This window comes from Suncus etruscus, chromosome 13 (genome assembly GCF_024139225.1).
Source record: "Suncus etruscus isolate mSunEtr1 chromosome 13, mSunEtr1.pri.cur, whole genome shotgun sequence".
NCBI classification, from domain to species: domain Eukaryota; kingdom Metazoa; phylum Chordata; class Mammalia; order Eulipotyphla; family Soricidae; genus Suncus; species Suncus etruscus.
In genome coordinates, this window is record NC_064860.1 from 54,599,380 (window position 1) to 54,619,219 (window position 19,840).

Sequence of the window (19,840 nt, forward strand, 5' to 3'; positions counted from 1 at the left end):
CTTAAAGATAACTCCTGGATCTGTCCTGAAGAGTTATTTCTGTACTGTTTGGTGACTATATGTGATGCTGCACTCGAGGCTTATTTAAAACTCTTTGTTCATAGTTCACTCTGACTATACTTAGGATGCCAGGGGTCAACCTGCATGCAAGGAAGGGCTCAACTGCAAAGAAAGGATGCTAACCTCTGTTATATCTATAATTCTGAGAATTTTTTTAAAGAGGAAGTTATTTAGAACTGAAATATTTTATATTTTATTTAATAATCTGTAGGGTCAATCAAACAGTGTTCAGAAAGCCTGAAATATATGCCCAGTAACACTCAAGCAATCAGAACTGATATTCAGTGTTTGGATATAGCATTGCAGAAATGCTCAGAATGAGTGCTACTGGGAGTCATTAGGGTCAACTGCTTGGTTTCAAGGATCCAGTGCTACAGGGCGTTATACTCAATAGCTTAGGCATCAGAAGTGTATATTCTCCATCATAAGGTCTCTATACATTTTATACTGCATGATATAATTTATAGGTTTAATTTCATGAATTGTATATTTGGTATTCATCATGAATTGAAGATGTGATGGCCAAATCATTTTTCCTGAAGTATCTTTATCTTTAAGAGAGTTTATTTTGTTGCAAAAAACTTGTTTAATTTGATTAAGTGCCCAGTTTGTGTTCAAATGTCCCCCCTGATTTAGGCACTCCTGAATACTTGTTACTTACCAGAATGTTCTTGACTAAACATCTGAATCTCCACCAGTGAAACAGCAGCAATGTGTTTTAGAGGATAACATTGACTTTCCAGAATGGATTTCACCTATAGTCTCACCAGTTGTGTTTCTGAGTAACCAAACTTTTCATTATCTAATAGCCTGTTGTCTATCACTGACACTTTTCTTAGAGCCTTCATTCATTTAAAGCTTCCTCAAGCTTCTAAGTGTCTGTATTCCAAACGTACTGATTATCTCCTTCCAGCCTTTACTCTTTTTTTTTCCATTACATTTTGTCATATTGCCAAAAGTGCTAATAGTTCATGGTCTAATGCTCAGGAAAACTATGGCAGATGTCACTTGATGACATTGAAGTCTGCTTTTATAAACATGTATTAAATATTATGTCTCACAAATATTTAAGTACAAAATGCATATTATTCAATGATTCAAGAATAGAAGAAGGTTTATGCTTAAATATCAAAATGTCCTTACATTATTTTATAGGTAATTAGCAAATAGTAAATTAAGTTCACAACATCAGACTTTCTCTGGAAAAATAATTAATTAATAAAATGCTAATAAAGTACTAAAGTATATCTACAGAACCATAGTTTGTATTTTTATAAGCACTTGTTCATTATTATGTATGTGATTTAATATTTCTAGGATTCTCCCTCTTTGTCATTCAATGTAACTTTGAATTGTTAGCAATATTTAAGTAATCTAGCTATTGATTCAATAATAAAACAACATGACATACTTTCTTCTGTGAAATAATATTTTAGTTCTATATTGAATACTCTAATATTTTAAATGTCCAAAGCAGCATAAAATTACTAAAGGCATTTTAATATTTAGGTACATATTTGTTATATATGTTCTTTATATAATTTTAAAGAGTGCAATATAAAAAGAAAAGAAAATATATTTTATTTGAAGTTATATAATATTGGAACTATTTCTATACACTATGTATAGTTCTGATCATCAGTCATAATAAGAAGAATTGGGAATTCACTCATATACATTTAAAATATTTTGTCAAAAATGAAAATTTTAAAAACAGCAAATGACAGCATATAAAATTTATCTATGTAGGCATCCATACTGTTTTTCACCACCTTTTAGCTTTCTAAAATCTAGAATTTGGAACAGTAGGCAGAAATTTTCAATGTGGTCTATTTCCTTTAAGACTCTAATGAAATTAGAGTTTCAGCAATCATTTATATCCAAAGATAGATTAATAAATATATAATTAGTCAGATTAAAAACTGTGTCCTATATTGTGTCCTATATACTTTTAGTTTACTGAAGAAAAAGAAACATGTAAATTGAGAACTTTTTGTTTTATTTTCTTTTGTCTTATTTTGGCGCCAAAAACAATAGTGCTTATTGGTTACTCCTGGCTTTGCACACACAAATGTGTGTGGCTCAGAAGCACCATATGGGATCCCAGGACTCAAAATGCAGTTGTCAAATGCAAATCAAGCATTCTATCCTTTGTACCAGTGGTCCTCAAACTATGGCCCGCGGGCCATATATTGTATTTGTATCTGTTTTGTTTCTTCATTGCAAAATAAGATATATGCAGTGTGCATAAGAATTCATTCATAAGTTTTGTTTTTACTATAGTCAGACTCTCCAATGGTCTGAGGGACAGTGAACTGGCCCCCTGTTTAAAAAGTTTGAGGACCCCTGCTACTATTGCTATGGCTGCAGATTCAGAATATTTTGAATATACTGCTTTGTAGTATTTTTGTAAAGCTTACTTATCTTTTGTTATTACAGCAGTTTTTTAACATAACATATACATGCAAGTGCACATACACGTATGGACTCTGATAAAATTTGATAATATCTAAATGTATATAGCAGGTTATATAGTCAAATGAATTCTTACTTGTAAAATTAAACAAATTAATTTGATTTATAGATGGTTTAAGAAAATTATTGCTTGATGAAAGAAAAAATATTAGATAAACTGCTTCTATGTAAGAAGATACCCAAGGCTGCCCTACTTCTAAGATCTTTTGAGATATCATATTGCTACATAAAAAGACAAAAGAAAATTAATGGATTATTTAAAAAGTTCAATCTTTTTAAATTGGGACTGAGAAATATAATTTCAATAATCATTGAAAACATTCATATTTTATCAAGTCTTTATAAATTGCATATATCCAAACACTGAAGATTATAGATCAGAAAAATACAACTGGAAACATTTGAGGAAATACACAGGTTTAAACAATGAAATACCTGGTTTAAAGGAAAAATTACACAGAAACACCACTACTTGATATATGATCATTTTTTAATATACAATGACATCTCATCAAACATAAAACAATGCAACAAAGCAGTGACATAAATTGGATGTCTAAAAAGAGTGAAAACTAATTTTTTATATTTTTGTTTGTTTTTTTTGTTTGTTTTTGGGCCACACCTAGTGATGCTCAGAGGGTTACTGCTGGCTATGCGCTCAGAAATCACTCCTGGTTTGGGGACCATATGGGATTCTGGGGGATCAAACTACAGTCAGCCCTAGGTTAGCATGTGCAAGGCAGATTCCTTACTGCTTGTGCCACTGCTCCGGCCTTTATAAACCTAATTTTTTTTTTTCAGAAGTGGCTTGCAACTGAAAAAAACAATACAGTGAAAAATTTTGTCATCCATTCAGAATCATTCAATTTTTAGACAATTATTTTTCTTTCTTTTTTTTGGGGGGGGCACACCTCGTGATGCTAAAGTGTTACTCCTGTCTATGTGCTCAGAAATCATACCTGGCTTGGGGGATGCCAGGGGATCGAACTGTGGTCCGCCTTAGGCTATTGCGGGCAAGGCGGCCACCTTACAACCTGTGCCACCGCTCTGCTCACTAATTTTTTTATTCTTAAAAGAAGACAATAAGGTGGAATTACAGAATTTTATTGCATATTAGATAAACAATTTCTTCAGATTAAACATTGATGTTTGGCTTGTAAACTAAATGCTCAGATTCTTAGTCTTCTTGAAGAGAAAGCTTTGACTTGAAAATGGTATGAATTATGCAGAATTTGCAGAAGCATAGCCAAAAATACAGCTCAAATCTATTAGTTTCATATTTCTATAATACTTACACTTAAAACAGTTTTAACTACCCAGAATCCCCAGGAGATAAATATACTAAAATTCTACATATTATATGTCATATAGACTAAAAACATTACAAATTGTATAAAGAAAATGTGATTAACACTTGAAAATATAAAGCACACACAAAGAATGCAATGTAAGAATAATTAACAATTCTGCAAATACTCAAAGTTTTACTAATATCTACAAAATGTGTTTTATATAATAGTTAGAATAGAGAATGTTGTATAAAAATAATAGGGATTTCAAAAACTCTAAGTCAAGTACAAAAGTAAAGGTAGTTATTAAAAATTAGCTAGATGAGATTACAAACTTAAATTATAGTAACCCAAAGAAGATATAGAATATCAAAATGAGAGAAGGAAAAAAGAACATTAGAAATGGAACTAAAGATGATTGAATTAAATTTCAGGTTGCCAATAATTATGTTTAACATAAAGAATAAACATTTTCTCTTAAATGTAGGGATTTTAAGTTTAAAACTAATTCAAATATATATATCATATATTTATAGTTAATACATATCTCATAGTATTAGTCATCTATCTAATTTCTATGTATATTGTTATTCAGTTATATATTAAGTTTTATTCTTAATGTGTTTAATCTGTTATAATATTTTAGAAAATATTAAGAATAATTTTCAACTCATGGAACGAAAGAAATTTCAGTAAAACTTAACAAAGATATTACTAAACTTACTATTTTATACTTGAAAAAATCTTGAACTATAAGAACATTTTATGTTCTTTAAATAAATATTTAAATAAATATTTAAATAATTTCACATTATTTAAATATACATGCATTTAAATAAATATTTAAAAAAGTGAAGTTGATTTAATGAACTATGTTGGTTTTAAATTAAAAAATCAAGGCCAAAGAGATTTTAGAATGCTTGCCTTGCACATGGGTGATGGTGGTTCAACCCCTGAAACAGCAACAAGACTACCAAGTATGAACCTTAAGCACATACCTAGCTAGGCATAAGCCCTGAACACATCTGGGTGTGGCCCCAAACTAAAAGTCCATAAATAGTAAGTATAATTAAAAATCATAAATGATAATAAATTGACAGATAAGCAAAGAAAATTAATTTAATTTTCTCAAAACTAGGAGGTCTGTGGTAAAAAAAGAAAATGTAATTGGTGGGGCCGGAGTGGTGGTGCAAGTGGTATGGTGTTTGTCTTGCACACGGCTAACCTAGGACTGACCATGGTTTGATGGTTCATTCCCCCACCCCAGTTCTTCAAGCCAGGGGCGATTTCTGAAGCACATAGCCAGGAGTAACCCCTGAGTGTCCTGGGATGTGGCCCAAAAACAAATTTAAATAAATAAATAAATAAATAAAATGGAGGGTTTTAAAGGTAACTCACAAAATTAGGCTGCTAAATATACCAGTCCTTAATCTATTAGGCATCAAGATTGACCTCCTACCCCAATGAACCAGTACCCAGTACCCAAACAAAGAAACACCCAGTCAAACCCACATTTCTTCTCCTGCAAGAAAAAGCAGCTAACTCCCCTGCGGACCCATGCTGCGCGACCCTCCCTACCATCTTCCCCTAATGTGGACTGTTACTTGAAACCGGACTTAGTTCCAAAAGTAGCCCCAATACAAGAACTCTTCCCAAGACCTCCCTGCCCCAAATCTTTCGCCAATCTGAAGAAGGTCAGGGGGTGTGATGGAAAGGTGCCTGGGAACCCACACACCACAAGAAAAACCCAAAAGACAATGGGAAAACCTGTACTACCAACATAAACATAAGATCTGTATTACACCTCCTCTTTACCTGCCTTTCTCCAAATGTAAGTTGGTCTTTTGCATCACTTTGGTCCTTTAAATACTCCGTTAATTCATTTTTTAATTGTCTGGTCTACATATACATATGTGAGCACATACATTTTTAATCCTATTTTTTTTAATCTTTTATGGGTATGTGACCTGTTTTTATTTTCCTCTCTGTCCACCCCCAAATGCACCAACAATATAACGTAGCACCATTTCTCTCAGCAAAGGCACACTAAAAAAGGGGGAAATCTTTCACATAAAAAAGAGCTCTTATCTACTAGAGATAGAAACTCATAGTTGTTTACAATACAGGGATAACTCCTACTTTGAAAATATGTCATGTGGAATCAACTTAGACCTCAGGAGATTAGATCCCATCCGTCCAGCCTTGAACCTTGGATCCCAGTCACAGAAACGGCACAGTCCTTCACAACAGCTGCAGGAAACAAACCCCATCCGGGACAACCTTACTACTGCTGGAACACCAACGAGTGCCAGCTCTAATACGATATCCTGACAACGAGGAAAAGGGGAACAACTTGACCTAAGAACAGGTTATCCTGCCTTACCAGCCACCGATAAGACAAAATCAGAAGACTTGTCACCCGCTGGTAGGTCCAAAAACCAAGAACGCGATTTACAGAGGACTGGCTGCTAGAACCATGACCAGACTGTATATATCTTGGGACCAATAAAAAAGCCCTAGCCTAGGGTTTGAGCTACGACCTGCACAACAACCATGATCCCCAGTTCCAAAGGTCTGGCAGAGACAACTGTAACGGAATGGGGCTTCTGGAAACACAAGGAAAGGCGTTATCCTAGGTGCTATCCCAGGTTTAGTGCCAAGACCAAGACCACCAACCACAGAAGATGGATTAAAATGACAGTAAGGGAACAGAACTTCTACAACCACAAAGACTGACTTCATCATAAGTCCCACCCCTGTAACTGTGCAGATACTGAGATCTCTAGATACAGAGGTCTCACTATATCACCCAGGACAGAGCAGAAGCCTCCCAAACACCACAAATGCACCAGCAGGAGAATAAAGGATCATGAACAGAGTCTATAGTTGATCCCATGACATTATACTCCAAGGGCGGAGAAACCCCATATCTCTTAGGCCATGAAATCCCTTTTCGAATGACCCCAATACTTACTGTGCCTGGGCAGGAGGGAAAAAAAAACACAAAACATTGTTTATTTTTCATATATTACTTTTTATCTTCATGTATTACTATTATTATTTTTATTTACCTATTTTTGGTTGATTTCTTTGTTTTGGTGTGATTATTGAAGTTGTTGCCCCCACTTATACTTATCTATTTTTCTCCTCTTTTTTTTTTTTCTTCAGGTTTTTGGGTAGCACCGGGCAGTGCTCAGGGGTTATGCCTGGCTCCAGGCTCAGAGATTGCTCCTGGCAGGCACGAGGGACCATACTGAGCGCCGAGATTCAAGCCAATGACCTCCTGCATGAAAGGCAGACTCCTTGCCTCCATGTTATCTCTCCAGCCCCTTCTTTTCCCTCTTTATGTGCTCTGCCATGGTGCCTATCTCAAGACCACGGCGTTTTTTTGGTTGTTTGTTTGTTTGTTTTGTTTTGTTTTTGTGGTGCTTAGCGTTATTGTTGGAATCCTTAATAGATATTTGACACTTCTTTTCGTAGTGGTGGAGTGTTTCACCTTCTTTTTCTCCTTCGTCTCTCAAACCGATGAGGAGAGCCTCTAGAAGAATTCCGCTTATTTTCGGCGTATTAGACTTTTAACCCAGTTTATTACTTTTCTCCTCTTCAAACAAAACCACATAACTTGAACTACCTACTCCTGCCTCCCAATTAGAGGGGGAAATAAGGGAGGCATCAGGACCAAACAGGTGTAAGACTACGAAGTAATAGGATAGGTACAGAGGGGACCACATATTCTAGCAGCCCTGGGGGTGAGGGAAGAGGATATGGGAGGTAGGACAAAAACGGAGGAGTAGGGAAGACAAACCGGTGATGGGAATCCCCCCTGATTTTATGTAAATATGTACCTAAAATATTATTGTCAACAATATGTAAGCCACTATGATCAAAATAAAAATTATGTTAAAAAAACAAAAAAAAACAAATATAAATAAATACATGAATGAATAAATAAATAAATAAATAAATTAAATGGAGGGTTTTAAAGGTAACTCACAAAATTAGGCTGCTAAATATATCAGTTAGTTTTGTGTGGCTACTGCATCCAAAATAATACACTAGAAACTGAAACCAAACATAAATGTACTGCCCCACCTTTCCATTGGCTAGAAATCTGAAATGAATTCCAGCAAGATTATATTCTCCCTGAATATGATAAGTAAGACTGATCTAGTCCTTTACTTTCACTTTTGATGGTTCCTTAGTTTATGGCCAGGAGAGGTCCCATCTCTATAATGCTTATTTCCTATGTGTACACTTTTGTGTCCATAGTGACCTTTCTCTATGGATTTAGGAAGGATGATATATACAAGTTCTCCCAATTGTCTTGCCTGGAGCTCTCTATCTACATAAAAAATAATATGAGTATTGTCACAGAGAAAGTCTTCCATTGTAGATCATTTTTAAAGGTTTTTTTTTGTTTGTATGTTTTTGTTTTATTTATTTATTTTTTATGATTTTTAGGTTTTCCTCAGATCCTCCGTTTCTGAGGTTTTCCCTTTTCTCTATTTTCTGTATCTGGTTGGTGAGAAAGATTTTCAATCTCCAAAGAACACAGTATTTTGCATCATAAAAGGATGAGGTCAAGCCTTTGAGCTATTTACAATATTTGTTTTGTTTTGTTTTGTTTTTGTACCTTATCTAAAGGTGCTCAGGGCTCATTCTTGTTTCTGTGCTCAGAGACTGAGTTTAAGGAAGTTTATGGGGTATGAAGACTAATAGTTCTTTGCATGTAAGGCAAAGGCTATAATTGCTCTATTATTGCTCTGGTCTCTCCTCTTATATTATTTCCCTATAATGCCCTAAGCCAGAGTTCCAATATATTCCTGCAACATCCCTCTTCTTAGATATTTTCCCCTAAAATCTTAATGAGGTACATATTTGTGAAGGACCAACTTTTGTAATTTTTCATGATGGAACATAAAGGAATTCTCAAGGGTTTTATATTAATAGAGACACCCAAAACACTAAAGTTCACAGGGTTATCAGATATTAAAGAACAACCCAGAGAGAATTCCAATTATCATTAAGTTTTCTCACTTTGCCTATTTTATGACTGCTCATAATATTTACCAATATATTCCTGGGAATAAATTATCTGAGATTGGTACTGCAGTACATTTTAATTGTTTATGATTTTGAATAAGCAAGTTAATTTTACTTGCAGTTAAATTGTCTACTGGCAGTTTATTCTTTCTGATTTATTCAACTTAGTAAGAATTATTATGATTAATTTTAAGGTAATTTTAATGCTAAAAATTAGCTAAAATTAGAACACAAGTTATGCTATAGCACCATGTCATATCTCTACAGAAACAGACTAGATATAGATGTCCTAATTCAAATTACAGAGAATACCCGTATTAAAATGTATTTCACATTATATTGTTTTATGTGGCAAGAGTTCAAGATATTATTGTTTTTATTAATCTTCCTGAAAATGCCAGGGGTAATTTGGTACTTTGCTCATGATACATTTTTCTACAAAGAAAAATAAAACAGGGAAATGAGAATGGGCTGGTTGAATCAATATTACATTATTATTTCAACCACACTAAAGAGGTTCAGTCAACTCATTGAAACTGTGGTTTGTTGATACCTTCCCAAAGTAATCTTTTCATTATTATTTATACTCTATTATCACACAAAGGGATGATTCAAAAAAATGGCCAGACAAATAGTAAAAAAATATGAACAGTTGTTAAGGCTTAGTTTTTCCCTAAAATTTTTTTAAATAATAACAAAATTAATGACATAACTGTTTACATGGTGGATAAAATTATTAGATAATGTAAACAAATTATTGACTTATAAACAATTATAACATGAATATTTTATGATTAATGAAGGCTAGTACAAAATATTTTTGTACTAAATCATATTTTAGTGAACTATTTTATTTTTAATATTTTACATAGTTTTGATTACATGTGCTACGTACAATTTTACATTTTAGAATATTTCAAGACATTAAATAAAGGTATAATTTTTTTTTTTTTTGGTTTTTGGGCCACACCCGGCGGTGCTCAGGGGTTACTCCTGGCTGTCTGCTCAGAAATAGCTCCTGGCAGGCACGGGGGACCATATGGGACACCGAAATTTGAACCAACCACCGTGCTATCTCTCCGGTCACTAAATAAAGATATAATTTTACATCATATTAATTATTTAAAAACACAGCATCTTATTTAATCTCCCTCATTTAAAAATGGCCATTACTTCTTCTAATGCCAATGCTAGATTTTCAGTCATTACATTAACCTTGCAGTGTACAATATAGCAAATATTGTTGCCAAAAATTTCCCAAGAAAACTCATGCTTATTTTATAAAATAGTTTACATGATATTTATCCTGTTGAAACAGAGAATAGTATTTTTTTATCCTCTGCTAAAAATATCATATTAGAAACTATGGTGAAGGCCCGGAGATATAGCACAGCGGTGTTTGCCTTGCAAGCAGCCGATCCAGGACCAAAGATGGTTGGTTCGAATTCCGGTGTCCCATATGGTCCCCCGTGCCTACCAGGAGCTATTTCTGAGCAGACAGCCAGGAGTAACCCCTGAGCATCGCCGGTGTGGCCCAAAAACAAAAAAAAAAAAAAAAAAAAAGAAAAGAAAAGAAAAAAACTATGGTGAAAATGGAGCAGATACTTTTATGGTAGTTAGAGATCTGCATCTCTGTGCATAATTATTTAGTTAGAGATTCATTGACAAACAGATTTAAGGTAAGTGTTTTAAAGGTAGAATATGGTATGATGTTGCATGGCACAGATAACCAATAGGTGTGATCTGGTAGATGACTGGTAGCATTATAATGACAGTGATGGTAAATGTATTCAGTTTAGTCTCAATACTCAATAATGCTAAAAGATTCAAACTTAAATTCATTTTTCTTCTTGTACTTTTCAAAATATATCTCAGGAACACGTTAAATGAGCTCCTAAGTTTTCTTTTCTGCTACTTATTTATTTATTTATTTAGGTTTTTGGGCCACACCAGATAATGCTCAAGAATTATTGTTGGCTATGCGCTCAGACCATATGGGATGTGGGGATTCTAACCATGATCTGTCTTAGGTCAGCATGTGCAAGGCAAACTCCCTACACTCCTGCCACTGCTCCAGCCCCTTCTCTGCTACTTTTACTTTTGTGTCATGAATCTTGTGTACAGATCCCACTCAGTGTTAGTGTTTGAATTTATGTTCATTTATGTAATTTATGACCCTGTTCAGTAAGTGACGCTGTTCATGTGTATTTATCTTTTCCAACATTTTATTTTGGAAGCCTCCCACACAATGTTCAGAGGAACCTGGTATGTTTTTCAGTGATTTCCACACTACTATTCAAGAATTTTATGCCAAGACCTGAGGATGCAGCACTGCTCAGTGCTGAGATTATCAGGGCTACTCTGGCAGTGCACAAATCTCTCCAGGGTCATAAAAGGTGTTATTCAGTGCTTGCAGGTATGTTTTATGCTGGTTTGGCTTGTGCTCAAAAACTGCTCCTGGCTCTGTGCTCAGGACTGAAATCCTGGTAGTGCTTTAAAGTCCATAAGTGATGCTCAGGATTCAAAGTGGACCAGCTATATGCAAGAGTTCTTTAATAGTGGAACCACAAAATTGTCTTTTTACTATTCAACATCTTGAAATATTTTTAATTTTAATTAAGGTAAAACTTGTTTATAAAATTATGCATGTTCACTTTTAATTTTTAGCATACTGCTTTTGCCATACAATAATAATTTAAACACAATGAAAACATCTTATTTTAATGGTCTATGATACATTGTTTCATGCATTTCTACCTTTCTTAGATGTTTTAAATACTTACTGTTATAATCTGATAACACTTTATTTTTCAGTTGTGATACAATGGACATACAATATATCAATTTCAATTGTATGCTACATGATTTAATATACTACAATATACTGTGACGTTATCACCATAACAAGTGTAGATTATATCACCATAACATAGTATCACCATAACAAGTGTAGATAATATTCATCACTCGTCATACTTCCTTTTCTATAATGAGAGTATCTATGTTCTTTGTAAATTTTAGATGTATAACATAGCCATTATGTTATTTCTCAGCAAGTTTAATTATACAAGGTTACATCCACCTTTCCTTCTATTTCTTTTTTTCTGAAATTTATATATAATATAATCTTTTACCTTTTACAGTATTCATCCATTTTTAAAACATTTGTGTCATTTCAATGCATTTGAAATATAGCTTTATCCTAACCCATCAAATTCTAAGCCATCAGCTTTCCAACCACTGAACCAAACACATTTTTTTCTATTCAACTGAAGTTGTCTTATAATAAAATTCTGTCTCCAAACTAAAATGACTACGTTCTTTTTCTTTTCTTGAAACATTCTCTTAATTTGAATCCAGTTTAATTCTCTCATTTTTCAGTCACCATAGTTCAATTCTCAGATGCACTAAAATATGTCTCCATGGCCACTAAATCTAACCAGTCACTATATCCTCAAATTCTATTCTAAAAAGTCATTAAATATGTATTAACGTGTAATCCTGTACTTTATTACCTTATATTAAACCCTGCACATCTCAATATTATGTCAATACATCAAATCTATTTTCCAAATTATTTTCTATGTTTCTTCTACATCTTTTGCTAGATTCCTACCATGCATACAAACATACCACTTCCTTTCATCATTTTCTCTAACAAAATGCTAAAAGCTTAAAATCCATTCAAAGGAGCGAATTTAGGAACAAAAATAAAGCTTACTAGGTCCTTTCCTTGCATGCTGCTGGCTCAGGTTTGATTCAGGTAACCGTATCATCCTCTGAGACAAATAGAAGCGATCCCTGAATCTGTACAGAGCCAAGAGTACTCCCTGAGTACTGTGGATTTTTCAAAAAACAAACATAATATATCTAAGAAGTAAAATTAATGTACACTGACTTCTTAGGCATTTGCAATAGTCTTATCTATGTTCTAATATTTTTCTTAATGTAAACTACATAAATAAAATATAAGATTTAAGTATATATTTCATAGATAAAAGATGTAAGACATATTTATGATAGATATATAATACAGAGATTCATCATTGAGATACATAAACATAATACAAATGTGCCATTTAACCTGAGATATATTTCTTGTCTTTAAGTTATTTAATATTATTCATATTTCATAATATAACTTGTATTTTCTTTGATAGTAGATATAAACTTGAGTTAGTTTAGAATTTTCTTTTTTACCATATTTGGAATTGGTTCAACTATGATAATATATTATTAAGGCAAGAATACAGGGATGAAGATAGATATAGATTTTGATGGAATTTGTCAAAGAAAATTTTTATTGTCCTTACTGATTTTCTTGGATTTTAGTCCACTTATATTGCTATGAAAATCACTCTGGTTCAAATGAATATTCTAGTATAAATTTTCTTTGCAATTAAATTTGAAAACATTGATGCAATTAAATCACAGATTCAGTATCATGGTATGAAATAGATATTCCAAGTTTGGTTAAAATTTAGGCTGCCTCATCTTAGCAAGTAAGCTTTCTGTCTGGCTTCTTCACCTACTCAGAGCTCTTCCTATTTTCTCTAATACTGAAACTCATTCAGTCATTGTTACTCTTCTGAAGCCAAGATCTACAATATACTTCCATTTTAGTCTTCATGAGATTTAAGATCTTTTGGCTTGTTAATTTCTTTCTACAATACCCTCAAGTCAGGAGCAATTTTTGAGCGCGTAGTCAAGAGTAACCCCTAAGCATTGCTGGGTGTGGCCCAAAACAACAACAACAGCAACAGCAGCAGCAGCAGAAGAAGAAGAAGAAGAAGAAGAAGAAGAAGAAGAAGAAGAAGAAGAAGAAGAAGAAGAAGAAGAAGAAGAAGAAGAAGAAGAAGAAGAAGAAGAAGAAGAAGAAGAAGAAGAAGAAGAAGAAGAAGAAGAAGAAGAAGAAGAAGAAGAAGAAGAAGAAGAAGAAGAAGAAGAAGAAGAAGAAGAAGAAGAAGAAGAAGAAGAAGAAGAAGAAGAAGAAGAAGAAGAAAAGAAATAAGTACAGCTAAATAAATTGAATCCACTGGTAGTAAGTTTTATTTTATTTTTTTAATTTTTGGAATGTTATCAGCTTTTGGATAAGGCATTTCTTTTATTTCTGTTTTTTCACAAAATAATTTTTGGACAATGAATACTTAGTTAAACAGCACAAGGTGAGTGAAAAGAACAAAAATAGGCTGCTTATCATAGAAATTAGCAAACATTTAAAAACAAGGTAGAAATTAATTTTCTTCATAGAGATTCATTTCACATAAATTTTCCTTACCATATCATTTTTTATTTTCTGGATGGATCCACTTTGATGGATTCTTCACTATTAAGCATCATAAATTCATTCTGTTTTTGAATATTTTTTTAATCTGAATTCTTCAGTGACAGGTATTATGACTTCTCTGATTTAAAGAGAGCAGCTCTTAACAGGTAATACAACTCAACTTATGATTTACCTCTACATCCAGTATGTCTTTTAGTATCGGACAGACAAAACATAACACAACTGAGATGGTTGAACTACACAAATGTCTGGTTACTAGAAGACAGCAGAATTAATCCAACATGCAGATATAAAACGTACATTCAAATGTCTTTCTTTCAAAGAAATCTGCAGTTTACTGAGGTATATTTATATGAATTTCTTTGTAGTTTAAGCAGTAACTTCTTGTGGCTAGAATTTCTTTTTCCTCTTAGAGAGTGATAGATCTAGCTACTGTTAATATTTTTCTCACAGGATCTGCTGAATAATTAATCTCTACCAAGCAAAAATAAGCCAATAAGGTGGAGCTTGTTTTCAAGAGGATAATTGGTTACAAGTAAAGATTAAATGCTACATTGACCTGAGAAATAGTTCTTAGAATGTAAAATGACTTAAAATTACAGAGCATTTGTGTTATACTCATCAGGTTAAAATTGTGTTCCAAAGCATATGCTTATTTTCCTTTCTGGGTGCAAACAGTGTAGGCCAGTATGTCAGATAAAATTTCCACTGCAGGAAATACAAATTCTAAATCTTTCAAAAGACGTTTATTTCATTCCCTATAATTAGGCAATTAATTCTACTGGGGTTTATTAGACACCATGCAGTGAGGGAGAGAGAGAAGTGAAGAAAAGTTGTAAAATAAAATATTTCTATTTTCCTTTAAAGGTCACTGAATCATGTAACTAGCTCAGAAGTATTTAACTGGAAATAACTCAGGAAACAAACAAGCTGAGTAACTCAAATTATTATTAAGTTTTGCTGTTTTAATTGATATGCAGCAATTTTTGCTTTGAAGAAGTTCATGCATGTGTTTGAATGCATAATTTTGAAATATTCTGCAAATACTTGCACCATACCTTGGGTAATCTTAATGTTTTTATTTTTATTTTAATTTTAATTTTAACTTCCTGCTGGAAATGGGGAAATATTCTAGTTCATAATTAACTGAGTTCAAGGGAATCATTTTTGTCAGTGGTTAGGGAACCATATGCAGTGTCAGAGATCAAACCAATATTGGCAGCATGCAAGGCAACTACCTTACTCTATGTATTGTTTCTTAAGTCCTACAAATTTTTAACCTATATATGATATATGGAAAATGTTGATTCTTTGTTATAATGCAATACAGTGAATAGTATTCTTTGCACTTAAAGAATTTTTAAATACATTTGAAAGTTGTTCAAATCATTAAGTTTTATACATATCAATATTTAATTGCTTAAATATTGAAAGTTCTAACACATCCAAGGTTCGTGCTTTCTAGGTAAGAAAGAATACAAAATGGTGGTCTCACAGAGAGACCAGTAAGAATATTAAACAGTAACAATAATAAGTCTTAATTATTATTATCTTTGTGTAATATTAACTGTGTCTTTGACATTAAGCATTCCCATTAATATGTAAACTATATAAGTAAGCAGATCAAATATTTTTACATTTCTTATCAAAATATTCTTCATCATCATTTTTCTTTTTTTGTGGGGAGAGGCTGGGACAAACCCTGCAGTGATGAGGGCTTACATCTACTCTAACTCAAAATCACTCCTGGCCTGCTTGGGGGCCATATGTAAAAGGGATCAAATCAATGTCAGCTGCAGACAAGGCAAAGGCCCACTCACTATACTATCATTCTCCACCCAAAGTCTATATTGTTAATATGCACATTGTGCAACAATAATGGTTTTTTATGTTGTTTTACATGGAATCTGTTTCTTAGGACTAAAATACAAGTTTTGAATTGATTTTTTTTTGTTTCTGAAAAATTGAAAAATAAAAAGAAGTTCAATATATTTAAAAAAAATTGAAATTCCTATCAGTATCGTTAAATTGAAAGAAAAAAATTAAGAGTAGTGAGTTTCCTTTGCATCATAACAGGAGATGGCAGTATTTGATCATTATTTAAAATATGGAGAAATTGAACCTATCAAGTTACCAAGTCCTTAGAAAGTAGCACACACACATGCACAATTCTCCTTATTATTTTGAAATGTATAATATATCTTTGGATATTTAATTTGACAGACACTGAAAAGGAATTCAAAGATCTCATTTCCCTTTGTTCATAGATATGATTATGATAGAAAAATGATGATTTTAAGAAAGTCAAATATGAGTAATTAAAATATATATAAAGAAAACCAAATATAAATTTAAAATTGTAGGAAGGTCATACTTCTTATACATTATATATACATACATTGATTAATATATATATATATATATATGATAGAGTTTTAATTTGCTCATTGCTATAAAAACCATTTAGCAGTTCCTTTAAAATACAAAGTTGTTAAATATAGCCAGCATGGTTAACAATTGGCAAAAAAGAAGAGTTAACTGAAAGAAAATGTGAACTCCTTTGCCAACAACTTGCTATTTTCGTCCCTGTAAGTTAATGGTTATTCATAGCAATGGCACATGTTGTTGATAATCTCTGAAAATACTTTGCCCTTGGATTTTTTTTTCTTCTAGCAGTCTCCTCCATAATACCTTAACAATTTCAGACTTTCAAACAATTGTCTTTCTGTTTCACTAGAACATGAATAACCTTCTAGAGAGACAGGAAGATGTTCGAAAATGACTTCTCACGTGCAATTTTCTTTATAATAAAAAAAAACACTTAGCAAGAAATGAGTTTTCATTATCCATGTTGGTCAATAATATAGAACATATTCTTGTAACCTTGATAGTCATATACCGAACATAGGAAAGATCCTTCTCATATTAAAATATTTATAATATTTAAAAAGTTCTTTTGTGAGGGGGCTGGAGTAATACCACAGCAGTGGGGCACTTGCCTTGCAAGGGACCACAGGATGGACCTCAGTTTGATCCCCGGCATCCCATATGATCCCCCAAGCCAGTTGCTATTTCTGAACACATAGCCAGGAGTAACCCCTGAGTATCACCAGGTGTGGTCCTCCCCCCAAAAAAACCCAGTAGATTTAGGGCCGGGCGGTGGCGCTAGAGGTAAGGTGCCTGCCTTGCCTGTGCTAGCCTTGGACGGACCTCGGTTCGATCCCCCGGTGTCCCATATGGTCCCCCAAGCCAGGAGCAACTTCTGAGCGCATAGCCAGGAGTAACCCCTGAGCGTCACCTGGTGTGGCCCAAAAACCAAAAACCAAAAAAAAAAAAAAAAAAAAAAAAAACAGTAGATTTCTGCGGAACATTATAAGGTCACTTGGAGGAAAAATAAATTAATAAAAATATGTAATTTTTTCTTCATAAAATGAAACAATTATTTTTAGGGTAGTAAGCTATAGAACTTTCAACTTTCTTCCATGATCTATCTTAATTTTTCATGATGTTTTCTTTTTACAAAATTCAATATAAATAAATCCTATAGTTCAAATGTATTTATTCTTATATAATTTTATTTTTGATTGCCAATAAAATATTCTTTAACATATATATTAACATATATATAGACATATATGGAATCATTAAAATCCCACAATTCATGTTCTTAAACTGGTATATGTATTTTCTATTTACAAAAAGTAAAAATATTAAATAATACGAGTCAGTTTTTTATATTTCATATTCTTTATTGGCACTCTTTCTACCACCACCACATCTTCCATTTTTTAAAGGAGTAGACTAAAAAACAATGGTCATACTATGGTTGCCTTTATTCTGTCATCAATTTAAGTATGTATGAAACAAAAAAGCAAGTAAAGTAAGGAAAGACCTTATGGATTTTATTAGGAATATAAATCTCTAAAATGTCTTATTTTTCTGTTTTGTTCTAATGAAAAGTGTAACTTCCTGGTATTGTCAACATCTATAGTTATTGATATAATTTGTCTATCATCTGACTGTTTTGTCTTAATGATTTCCATAGTAATGGATCACCATAAAAATCTATAGAGTAGGGGTCGGAGTGGTGGTGCTAGAGGTAAGACGTCTGCCTTTCAAGCACTAGCCTAGGGTAGACCGTGGTTCAATCCCCTGGAGTCCCATATGGTCCCCCAAGCCAGGAGCGATTTGTGAGCTCATTGCCAGGTGTAACCCCTGAGCGTCACTGGGTGTGGCCCAAAAAAATCTAACAAAAAAAATTTATAGAGTGTTGTCTGGATTTTCATAACTAACAAAAATTAATGTTTAAAAGGAAGTGATTTTAAAATGTGACATATGCCGAGACCAACAAAATCCAATAAAATGAATGATATTAAAGTGTTAGGAATGCATAATATAATTTAATTTTTTATATATCTCATCACTTTAGAAAAATCTATAAGCAAAATTGGAAAATAACACATAGAAAATACTATCTTTAAGGATAAGGAGTTGACTCAAAGAGTATTTTTTACTCATATCACATTTTTTCTATAGAGATATATAATTATTTTACTATTTTTGTAAATGTCTGAGTTCTCCATAAAGATATCTAGATTCTGAAATCTGTTGCTGAATTTAACCTGATGTATTATGTTTTGCTTTAAATTAAGTGTAAAAGGCAAATCTGATTCAACACAATTTATTAATTGAAATAATTACTTTAATCTTTATAAATATTTATTATGAGTATTTTTCTTGTATTGCACAAAATTTTCTTAGTATATTTATTTTTTGTCCCCCATTCACAATACAAACCAGGCAAAGGGCCTGGTTTGAGGTGTATGTAGGGAACATTTACTGTACCTCCTCTTTTTTTTTTTTGGTTTTTGTGTCACACCCAGCAACGCTCAAGGGTTACTCCTGGCTCTAAGCTCAGAAATTGCCCTTGGCAGGCACAGGGGACCATATGGATGCCGGGATTTGAACCACTGACCTTCTGCATGAAAAACAAATGCCTTACCTCCATGCTATCTCTCTGGCCCGTACTTCCTTTTTCTATACAGTCAGTGTAAAGAACATAGCCTGTGGTAAGCACTGGCAGGCCTAATCTTTTCTTTCCTTTTTTTTTTTTGATTTATATATATATATATATATAAACCTTCACCATTGCAACATTCCCATCACCGATATCCCAAGTGTCCCTTCCTCTCCACCCCACACTGACCTATACTCTAGACAGGCTTTTATAGTATTTTTAAAAATAAATAACTTATGGAATATGTCTTCATGCAATGAACTTTTGATCCCAGTTGCATTAAATTTGGTTGTTTTTTGAATGAAATTTTATTCATGTATTGTCTATTACAGACAACAGCTCACTGAATTATACTGACCTTCAGAAGCCTGACACATTTCACTATCCAATTTAAAATAAAATAAACATATCCAGGAACAAGTACCAATCTCACATGAAAAGAATTTTAATATTTTAGATAATTTTAAGCCATTGTTAGTGAATACAATTTTTCAGATTACTATAATTTAATTGCAAGTTGGAGCTTTTACTTCAGAAACAAAGGTTGTGAGGGGATTTCAAATGATAAGAATCACTTATGTAACTTTTAGTGACGAACATAATATAGTGCATACATATGTATGTCATAAGAGTCTGTATAAAATATATATGGATTTTGTTTTGTTTTGT

General features: G+C 32.9%; 1 pseudogene; it reads right to left on the bottom strand.

Moving 5' to 3' along the window:
- Positions 1–18,925: 18,925 nt before the first annotated feature.
- Positions 18,926–19,100, bottom strand: LOC126026426 (uncharacterized; annotated as a pseudogene).
- Between the last annotated feature and the right edge of the window lie 740 nt (positions 19,101–19,840).